An 11,468-nucleotide genomic window follows, 5' to 3' on the forward strand; every position below is an offset into this window, starting at 1 on the left:
TGAAGTTGTCTCTGCTTCAGAAAACAAAAAGATTGGCATAATAAATTGCAACCCTTCTGTTGAGCACTCTATTTCACAAGATCTCCCTGGAGACAGCATCCTGCCTCTCAACAGGAAAATCCAACAAGAAGGTTGGAAGGAATGATGCCATCAGGTATGCAAAAGAAGGGTTTCAGTCACTAATGAACCACACCTGTAGTTAGCACAAGCAGGAGCATTGACAGAACGTTATCTGCATGGGAATTCTCAAAATCTCACTGATTCTGCCACCAATTGTTTAAGTCAGAGGTTGACATTAACTCATGCTTTTGCAGCCCTGTCATGCCATCAGTAAGCAGAATATGCAGTAGGTGTTAGGAAAAAATATGCCTTTGGTAAATTTGAGTAGCACACTGTCACTCTTTGACTGTTACTAATGTCTTGCAGAAGATCTGTCAGAAAACTGTAGAAGAACGTGAAACTCCTTCCTGCAGTTAGACCAGTTTCCACACTACACTCGACAGGAAGCCCATGGCCCAGTTCTCTCAGATCTCTATGGTGGAGATAATACATCTTTACTAGACTTAAGATTTTTAATTCTTCCAATTCCTGTTAAATTTTTCTCTTTTTTTTTTTTTTTTTTTTTTTAACTGGCATTCCCATGTTTTATCCTACCTTCACCCCATAGACAACACAAACATTCCTGCTGAAAACTAAAGTGAAGGATACTGCTTCTTGCTTGGCTTGAAATGGTCATTTTCCAGAGTCCACACGGTGGAGCCAGCTCTTCAACAGTCACCTTCCTGACACCACCTTCAGCTAACAGGAGGCCTGGGCAGTGCAAATTCTTCTAGTCCTGCACAAGTAACTGAGCATTGAAACAAATGCAGTTTTTTCCAAGTTCGCCTTGAGCTACAGGATCTGGTGTTTAAATAAAGACTGATAGTAATGGACTGGTATGAATTTCTATCTAAAAATCTTCTGTATTTTGTTTGCATGTTTATTCATGTAAAGTCTATGTAAGTTAATTGTGTTTGCTTCCTAAAGTCCCAATGAATCCTGTCACAGGCTAAGAGAAGTTACAGGTGAAAATCACCCACCGAACTGGTTCCTGATTTGAGTAATTATGAGACTAAGACTGCAGGATACATTACTCTCCATACTAGCAATACCCTGGCCGAATAGCAATTGCAGTCTACACAGCCCTTTTCTCTCTGCAGGTCTCAGTCATCCTTCATGGTTATGATAATTTCTATACTGAATTAAAAAACAAAGACATTTCCATTAAGGTTCACTCCTTTCAGAGAACAGTGACTTTTTTTTTCTTAACACTGCAGGCTATCAGCCATTAAGCCCTAATTTAAGAGCTCCCACAATGTTGTGAATTGTCTGTGTAATAAATCTCTGCTGGAGAAAGAGTATAATCATCAAATATTTTTTCTTGTTAGACATCATTGAGCAACAAATGGCAACAGTGTCAGCAGCCTATCTAAATTTACAGCTAAGCAAATGCTACTGACCCTTGAATAAACAGATGAAAGTTGATTTGTTGCCCAATAGTGTGTAAGAGCTATAATTGAAACACTGATTTCATTGTCTCTGTTGGGAAAGGTAGGGAATGCAAGTTTAGAAACAATCCTTTCCACGCCTAACATCTTGGAGCATTTTGCTGAAATGAAAAAATCTGCAAAAGGAATAGAGTCCATGTAATCTAAATGAAGCTGAGGCTTTGGAACATTTCTTTTGCCTTTAAGGTAATAATTGTGCCAGGACTTACATTAAATTACACATCATAAATATTGTACAGTATTAATTAACAGTGAAAATAGTTATGTTCTTATACTGCTGTCCATCATCAGACTATTTAAAAGCCACTGTAAGAAGTCCTATAAAATATTTCGAACATTTCCAGCCAGATTTCTTATGTGTTCTTTCCATATCTTCGGAAACCCTGTATACCCTGTGTATACAAATGACTTCTCCTTGTCCTAAAGGTGATGAGGGTGTAAAAGTCCACTGTAGACAATCTTGATTGGTAGTTCTCTATAAAAGCAAATCCTTGCTGGACTCTAATTGTGACCTTGTACTCTGGATATGATCTGGTTTATAGTGCAATTTGTTTTCTGGTTTATGTTTCAATTAATTTGATCTTTTAATGGTTAGTATTTAATAGCATACAGCAATAAAAATTGTATTAGTTAAAGTTACCAAAAGTATGCATTGCCATTGAATAGTAATTTTTAGAATCCTGACAAAATCTGCTGCTTTTGCTACTCTGCTGAGCTTGGCTGTCCTAGATAGTCTCTGTCACCCTTTCTGGAAGCACAGATTCTTTTTACAGAATCTGACTGAAGGGTTTGCCATTTTTACATAAGTTTTTGGTGGTTTTTTTTTTTTTGTTTAAATGCTGAAAAAAAAGCAACACTAGATTAAACTCTCTTTTTTTCTTTCCTTACTGTATTGAAATGTCTTTAATCAGGAAATTAAGCCCCATGATTTGGAGAAGACCTTCCTGGAACAACTTCACAATATGCATAGAACAATAAAACTTCAAGTTAGTCAATCCGTTACTTGCATTTGTATCTTCACATCACAGGATGTAGGGTCGAGCTCCTGATGCACTTGTTCAAGTGAGCTATCTCTTCACTTGGCAATATTTACTGTGACTGAGGTGTTGAATAAAAGACATGCACTAAAATTTGTAGCCTGGATAGACTTCATGAATGTGGTTGAACATATTTCCATGTCAGCAAGAGGACTCAAGGAGTAGATGAATTCCATTTATGCAAACATGCAGAAATTTTTGTGACCAGTAAATAAGCACCATAGCAGTGCCTGGTTATAACCAGACAGAAGAAGACAAGCTGTTGAACATCTCCTTGCTCCAGCTTCTGATTCACTGTGTGGTCTATCTGATGCACAAAAATGTCAAGCTTCTCTAGATGGAACCGGTGAAGGGAATGTGTGAGAACATTCAAATAATCTTAAACTAGGCTGTGGAGTTTTGCCAAACAGCCCAGATGGAGAGGGCACAAGGCAGTATTACCTGCAGAAGCTTTCCCGTCTGTGCCTTGTCACAGGGTATCTCTGTATAATCCATCTATCCTGTTAACAGTAGCTGGAATTTATTATCTGGTTGTAGTTTTTCCATTACTGCATGGACACTTCATTAAATCACGCAAATTACTTATTTACACTTACTTCACTTGGAACACACCCCTGGTTGCAGCTGGGGAAGGAAATGGCAGAGTCTTCACCATCAGTCTAAACCCATCCCTATATACATGATTACACTGGCCACAGCCCAGAAATCCCTCTTGCTTATGTTTCCAAAATAATCTACAAATCAGTGTTATACAGCAAGCATCAGATCTTGCTGTGGACATGCTTTCTCCTTGTGCTTCTTTTGTATGTACTTGATAAGATCTACAGAGATTATGCCAGCCTGTCTCAATGGCAGTCTTACTGCTTGACTTGTGCCAGGGCTGTCTCTAGCAGAGGGGTCAGTTCTAGAGTTTGCCCCATGGATGCAGGATTTTGAGGGATGCCTTCCACCTTTCTCCTGGTGATGCCTTCTTGCTTATCCATATCTGGTCCAGAACAGGCTGCTTCTCTTTGCATGGGAGATGGTCACTGCAAGCTGCAAACTGAACTGGCAGAGCCAATGTGGACTTGGATTTTTTTTCCTAGCAGGCAGACAGAGTTGCAAAATTCCCCAGCATTCTTTAGAAGTTCCCTGCACTAAGCAGCTGTCTGGTTGACCCATTTTGTCACCATATAGATTTTTGCAGGTGCAACCTTTCTACAGAAATGCATGTTTCTGGATTATCCTGAACTGCCATCTCAACTGTACCAATGGCACAAGCTGTTATCCCTAAGATGGTTCCCCACCCATCAAGTAATAACACTTCTTGGGCACACTGCAGTTGTTCCATATAAACTGCTGTACAGCCACTACAGTGAACCTCTTGGCTCCACAATTAAACTTGGGTGATATGTGCGTGTGTCCTTGCAGATGCAAGTGTTTTCCAGGGTTTTGAAAGGAATTAAAAGGTAGCAGGCAAAACAATGCAGTTGACAGAAATGCCTGGATGGCATTCAGAAAGTATCCAAATGAGCTCACAATTATGTGTTGTAGCTGCACTGCATTGCAAAGTGGGTAGATGGGAACACATGCTGAAATAGGCCAAGTGTTTTACCCACATTCCAGCCAAGAGTGCCAACACATTTTTAACATTCATCTAGATAGGTTTACTTGGACTTTTATTTCTAGCTTATCTATGTATAAAAATTTTTACCTACAAATGTGACAAAAATACCAACACTAAAAAAATACACTTTTTTTTTCTTGTTTCAGTATAGATTTTTTTCTATGTGGATTCTAAAATAATGTAAGTGGCAGAGCAGACTATGCCATAGCAACTCTTTGATTTTGTAGATGAGTATCAATAAAACCATAATAAATCCTGGCAGAAAGAGATTTTATAGAGCTATCTACTCCTAGTCTGTAAATATCAGTTCCTTGACAATAGAAACTGTGGGAGGAAAATGGGGATTGTGACATAATAGCAAAATAATTCAACTCAGTATGCAGTTTTTCTTATTTTGGCAAAGATCTTGCTGTTGATAGGTTTCCATTCATGCCTACCATGTTTTCCATTGCCTGGCACAAATTTCAGTGAAGTGGAAGGCATATGACAAACTGGCTTCTTGGCTGTAACATGCCACACCAACTATGGCATGCCCAATGAAAAGCACTGTGTGAATGTCCTTTGCACAGTGCCAGGCATGCTATGCACAACCATCTGCAAAATAATACGGTGTTTTCTGCAGCTTCTTTTTTTGATTTTTTTATTTTTCACATATTCCTTATAAAAATAGAAGGTAGACAATATAAATATTTGCACAAGGCACAAAACAATAATCCCAAAACAGTTCTGTAATTTGGTGTAATTGCTCTGCAGTCTGGCACTGCACTGAAACACAGTCAATGCAGCTTAGCCTGCTCGACTGACTGAGCAAATCTAGTGAGCTCTGCTTCTCCTTGCCTGTGGTGCTCCAGCCCACTGCCTTGCTGGCCCTGCATTGCACTTGCAAGGCTTATTCAACATCTTTCTTGCAATAGCAGGCTCAAAATTTGATTCTAGATCTACTTGCTCAAGTGTTGAAGATGGAAATTATCACTCCTGCCAACCTGCTAGCTATGCTTTTGTTAGTGCAGCTCAGTGTGCACCATAACAAGGGCATATTGCTGGCTCAACTCATTTTGTTGTCCACCAGGATTTCCACATCTTTTTGTACAAAGGTGCCTGGTGGCCAGTCAGCCCTAGCCCATCCTCCCCAGGTGCCTTTGATGAACTGCTTCAGGCTCCTGTCAGCCCATTTCTTCAGCCTGTCTGGGCTCCTCTGGATAGCAGCTCATGATTTCATCCTTAAATTTGCTGAGGGTATATTTTGTGCCATTGTTCAGGTCATTAAAATTCTGCCAGTAATAAGAAAAATGGAATTTCCTTCCAGAAAAATAATGGATACTCTGGTGGAGCAAATCTTGTTCATCATATCTGAATAAAGTTAATCTAAATTGTCATTATCTGTTTGACTTGTCTCTTTTTGATCATAGGTGTACAAAATTCCAAGGATGGGGACTCTGTGTGTACTGAAGCATTTTACCAATGCATCAGTACTTTTACAGGATGCATTTACTGACCTTGCCATCTAGTCTTGTCACTTCTCCACTCACAGACATTGTAGTCTGCCTTAATTTTCTCCTCTCTGTTTCATGGACTCCTGCCAACCAGCAAATAATTATTGTACCACAAATATATTTTTCACTTTTTTCTTCACTGTTGTTCCTTACCACTTGGCCCCTTTCTCTTTTCTGCCTGCCCCAAGGACTCATACCAGTCTCAGTACCCATTTACCATGCTTAGTTCCCATTCTCCTTACAACAAGAGCACCACATGTCCTTTGTCCAGGCTGTTCTCTTTATGACACGAGACACTTCATAACCTTCTTCTTCTCTTTATTTTCTTCTGTCTTGCTACTTGGCCAATAAATCACTCAGTGATTTATCAGTAAATATGCCTAATTGGAAAGATGAATAAGGAAGACATTCAGTTTATAGCTGGGCAGAACAGTATTAACTGGTGTGACCAGCTGGCTGTTTATTTGATCTGCAGAAAACTGCAGAGTTATTTAGCCTACTGGAGTGCTATGGTGCTGCCCATTCCATTGTTATCACATTACTTCCAAGCAAAGAGAAATGTCATCAACATGATGTCATAACATTCAGCCAACTGGTTCATGTGATGCTGATCCAAACACTTTTTTTGAAATATGCCACAGTTCTGAGGTTGGATCTTTCTAGGTTAGTTTTAGGCTAGTTGACATATATCACAGGTACTAAAATACCTCCCATTTGTCAGCACATTTTCCTTGTATTTTAATCTATTGCATATGCATTTTTTTCAGGTTGAATAGCATGACTACTGTAGCTCTGCAACTGACCACCACTTCAGTAAGACCTAACAACACTGGGATTTTATTCCAATTAGTTGCTTTTCATGATGCAAGACTAAAATGTCACTTTCTGAGTACATCCTTTTGAAAAGGTGTTTCATTCACTTTTCTAAAAGATCATGTCATTGCTAGCAGCAATATTTCACTGTGTTGACTCATAATAATGGAATGACAAATGTCTGCTTAGTATCTTTTAAGCCAATTGCTCTTCTGGCTGTGATCAAGCTGATTTTCAAGGTTTTTGTGTGTTTATATTCAATAAAGGTCAAACAATTAAACTATTTCTGCATCTTCCTTTCTTTAAGTAAAACTATAGATAATTTTGCCTACTTCCTTTAGAAGCAGCTGATACTCATTCTTGTGAAATGGGACTTCATTCCTTTCTCCCAGTGGTATATTAAGTACGACTTTATTGCTCTCTCGTGGTGATCCACAAAATATTCAGAGGACTTTCAAAAACTTAAGCTGTTACGTATATTCATCACAAAACATTTAAGGGCTCTTGATGCTCTGAACATAATGTGAAATACCTGCTGTACCCGCATTACTTGCAGATTGGGAACCCCAGATAGGTTGGATCATTTTCCCACAGATCTCTTTGTTCCTTCTAGTCCATGTTGCATTTTGTAAATACTATATTAAAAGTTTATTTGGAGGGTTAAACGGCTGTAGAAGGGTGAGCTGGCATTCTCCATTTCTTGAAGAAATAACTCTAGAGAAGCAAGCATGGCCTTAATAAGTATAGCCTTTGGGCAAAAGCTCACCTCCTGAGATCAATGCTTTTCCATTGCCTTGTTCTCCCTTGTACAAACAATGTAGGATAAGGAGGAAGAGGCAAAGAAAAAAAATTTTAAAAAAATCCGGGATAGAGTGCTTGAATTGATGACACAGTTTGTATCAGTGTTTTATGAAAGATCCAAAACTGGAGTTGGGGTGTGCTATATAAGTGGCAGCATATGATGAAAAATAGGTCTGATCTTGTAATTTCTATTGATCTGACTGGCAATGGAAAAAGGAACTTTTCTGTTTTAATAATAGACTTTCTCAATCACCGTATTTCTTTCTTCACTTAGTTCTAAATAAAAAACATACAAGGAACATGATTCTTTGGATGAGAATCCTGTAATAACCTAATGCAACAGACCCTGATTCTTCCAAGACCTCATAACAGAAGTACCAGAAATTACAGAAGTACCGAAGAACTTTCCTAAACTTTACTCTTCCATTATGCAAGAAGGTGGCTGCTATTCATTAACTTCTATGGTTACACATTAAGTCTTTTCACTGACTCTATAGCTTGACCTTCTGTGTGGCCAGCTTGTGTTAGAGCTTTGTCTCTATTTTACCATTTTCTCAGCAAAATGACAGTATGTGGAATTTTTTGCAGATAGAGATGAAAGTGTCATAGTTTCTGAGATCTGTGGGAGATACAGAGATAACCTGAAAGAATAAATTTACCTTTATATTTATAATCAAAGCAAAATTTAGACATTCTCATCTGATGGGTTTTGGAATTACATGTCTAAATCCAGGACTGATGACACAATTACTCTACAGAGAAATACAGTCATTCTTAGATTGATAAATGTATCAATCTGATTGAAGGAACAGCCTTTCATTAAATCATATTTGTCTATGCCCTCTACCTAAACTCAGAATAAGCTTCAAACATTTCTCCATCCGCACTGTCAAATCCCTAGTTTTAAAGGTGATTAGTATTATGTGGAAAAATATCTATCTCAAGTGTAAAGTCCAAGCATATGTCTGAGAAGTAAATATAACTGCCCAGCCTAAATCTCCTGGCCAACTATGTGCCTCTGCCTCTTTGAACAGGAATTATCCTTGTACTTGGTCAAAATGAGACTACAGGCTCTTGTGTTAATGATCTTTTGTTTTATCCATCCAAAAGCAGAAGTGAATAATCATGAAGGATGGAAACAATATATAGAGGTGATAGTCTGCTAATCAGTCAAGGATCTTGTACTAATTCCTGGTCCCTTGAGCAAAGCCTAAATAAAGTCATTTGGGAGGAATCGCTATGTCAGGATTGCTAGAAATAGCAACCTCCTCCACCCTCTGGAAGTGAGTTATGAAACATGAGCAAACACAACCTCTTCATCTATTTCTGGAAGTAATTTTCGTATCTTTGTCCTCAGCACCATCAGTAGTATCAAGGCTTTGCTGATGTATCCTCACAATTGCAGATCTTCCCTCCGATCATGTTCCTTGGAGTTTTTTATTTGCTGACACAGAAGAAGCTTTTGTGAGCACTTCTCCATGACACATAAGGAAAGGGGATTCATGCTGCACTTTCTGTCCTAGGACTTTGCCTCTCATTAGTTATACTGCAGAACTATTTAAGTTCTGATATATTTCAGCCCTTCTACAAAGGTAGGTAAGGAGCAGAATCTGGACCATAATCCTAAAGTGCTGAGGTTCACCTTACATCAAAACCATTTCATGGAATATTTAAACACCTTCTCATAAAGGCACGCTACAGTGAACATGGTCAGAGGAACAGCAAGAAGAGCTGGAGCATTTTAGACTGGGAAGTGGGACTGCTGTTTAAGTTTATAAAGATTGTGGGTTTCTCTTCCAGACCTTCCTTATGTGTGTTTGGATCTTACGACTAACACTTTTATCACATCACTTACTACCGAAGATTGAGAATAAATGGTTTATACAAGCTTTAGATAACTATCCTGGTAAACTTAATCACCTGTTTAACACTGGACTAGTCCTTTTCATTTCTGACTTACACTTTAAATTCAATGCAAATAAATATAAACTATACCTAAGTGAACAGGAGCAACCAAGTTGTGGGATTTTTCACAGCATACATGCACACTTTGCTTTTATGAAGTGATGACATCATTCTTACTCGGTGCCAGAGCACACATGAGCATTTGATCCACACTAATATGGAGACTTACATTTCAGCATATACGCCATCTGGGTAATGCTTGCAGCAACACCATAATGGCTAACTAAGTAGAAACTTTATAGGAATCTATGTATTGAATTTGTGTGTTTATTTTTCCATGGACAGATGCTATCTGGTGAATTTTATTCTCACTTCCTGAATGATCTTCATTTCTGAACTCAATGACTGTCCTTTAAATCACTTTAAAATTAAAGCCCAAGCCTGTCTTACTTTTTTTTTTTTTGATAAATCTGACTTCTGACTTTAACATTATCTAAAGCACCAGTAGATTTTTTTAGTTACAACACAGAGAGGGGATCTGCCAAATTGTGACCTGTGGTCTGCCCTGAAATAGCTTTCTGTGTCTCATCAAGATATAAGAACTACAAAATTTGTTGGAATTCAAGGTTCTAGAGATTTTTGTGCATGGGGTGAATTATCAAGAATCCTGGAATCCTTTTTCTAACTCCCTCATTAGTCTGCTTTGTAACCATGAACTACTCCCAGTGTTCCTGATTACCTTGCTGCTTTCCTTCTCCTTTTAGACCACCTCTGCTTGAGACCAAATTCAATCTTGACCTTATCTTCTGTGCCATCTGTGCATTTTCTTAAAACAGTTCTCTTGCACAGACCACATTAAATAATCAAGAGCCCAACAAAGACTTTTGAAGGCTTTCTTTTTACTGGCAGAGAAGAACAGTGTTTTCAAGGGATTCTACACAGGTGTTTTTTGAGAATGAAGTGAGTATTTCATCTGGAGAGAGGTATTGATGGACACAGGAAATTCAGGCTTGGGGAAAGGAGTAAATCCAGAGGAAAGGGGTAAGAACACTATTTTGAATAAGGAAGAAGATCAAAGTAGAAGAAGCCAGAAGAAAGCCTCCTGTCTTACTTGGTCCTCTTGATGACTCTCAAGTCCTACAGAAAAAGAGCTCAGTGAAAGCATATACACAAAAGAACATTTGTTTTTCATCAGAAATAACTTATTTATTTGATTTAAAGGTCTGAATTAAAGTGTCTGATGTTAAAACATTTTCTTAGATTGCTCCTTCTTTATTTCCACATCTAAATGTCAAGGAGTTCAGAACACACACTGACTCTGAAAAATTGCTCTGCCTGAGAGCCCAGGGTAGAAATTACAGTATCTAAAAATTCCTGGGTCTTCCTACCCAGGACATAAAGTACAACCTCAAATCTGTCTGTTAAAGTCAATTTAAAAGACACCGTACTTTCATGTCACATGTTCTGCATCTGCAGATTTGTCTGTGGGTCATGGCAGTGAGAAGATGCCCAGAAATGGAAGTGCAAACTGAGGAAGAGGTGGGAAATAGTATGTGCTCTGTCAGACATAAATACAAAGCTCCTGTCTACCTTGTTCATCTCTCCACTTTTATACTGCAAAGTCACTGAAATATCTTGGGTGATTCCAAACCTTGATTTGTTATCTTGCCTCAAATTATTCATGGCAAAGTTAGATGTAATTGTTCATTGGCTAATACTTCTCTTTAGCTTCAATAACTCTTCAGTTTGTTGGTGTTTACCTCTCTGATGAAGTGCATAGAAAGACAGCTGTCACTTACCCTCTTACCATTTGTTTGCCATGCAAAGCACACTAAGCTTTTATAGTCTCATCTTATAAAAGAGGCTCTTTAATGGCCTTGTCTCCCCTGCACCTGTTGCAATTCATCGTAATTCAGCTTCATGAGGCCAACAGACCTGTCTCAGAGGTCATAGCAGGGTCTCTTCAGCTCCAGTGACATGTCCTTGGTCACTCCTGGGTTTTTCTGTGAGCAGTTCCTGCCTGGTAACGCTTATTGACATGTTATCACCAACAGACCCACTCTTCTTTCTTCTCTTTCTCTTCATATCAGAAAAAAACCTATCAGCCAGGGCTATGATTCAAGACCACCATGTAGCACCTTCACCTACTAAATATTACCCACTGTAGTTTACACAACATTCAGGGATACTGAATTTTTCTGCACTATGACTCCACATTTCCATCCAATGCCATTTGCATTTTTCTTCAACCAACTTGTACATTTTT

The sequence above is a fragment of the Passer domesticus genome, chromosome 1 (genome assembly GCF_036417665.1).
Source record: "Passer domesticus isolate bPasDom1 chromosome 1, bPasDom1.hap1, whole genome shotgun sequence".
In the NCBI taxonomy this organism is placed as follows: domain Eukaryota; kingdom Metazoa; phylum Chordata; class Aves; order Passeriformes; family Passeridae; genus Passer; species Passer domesticus.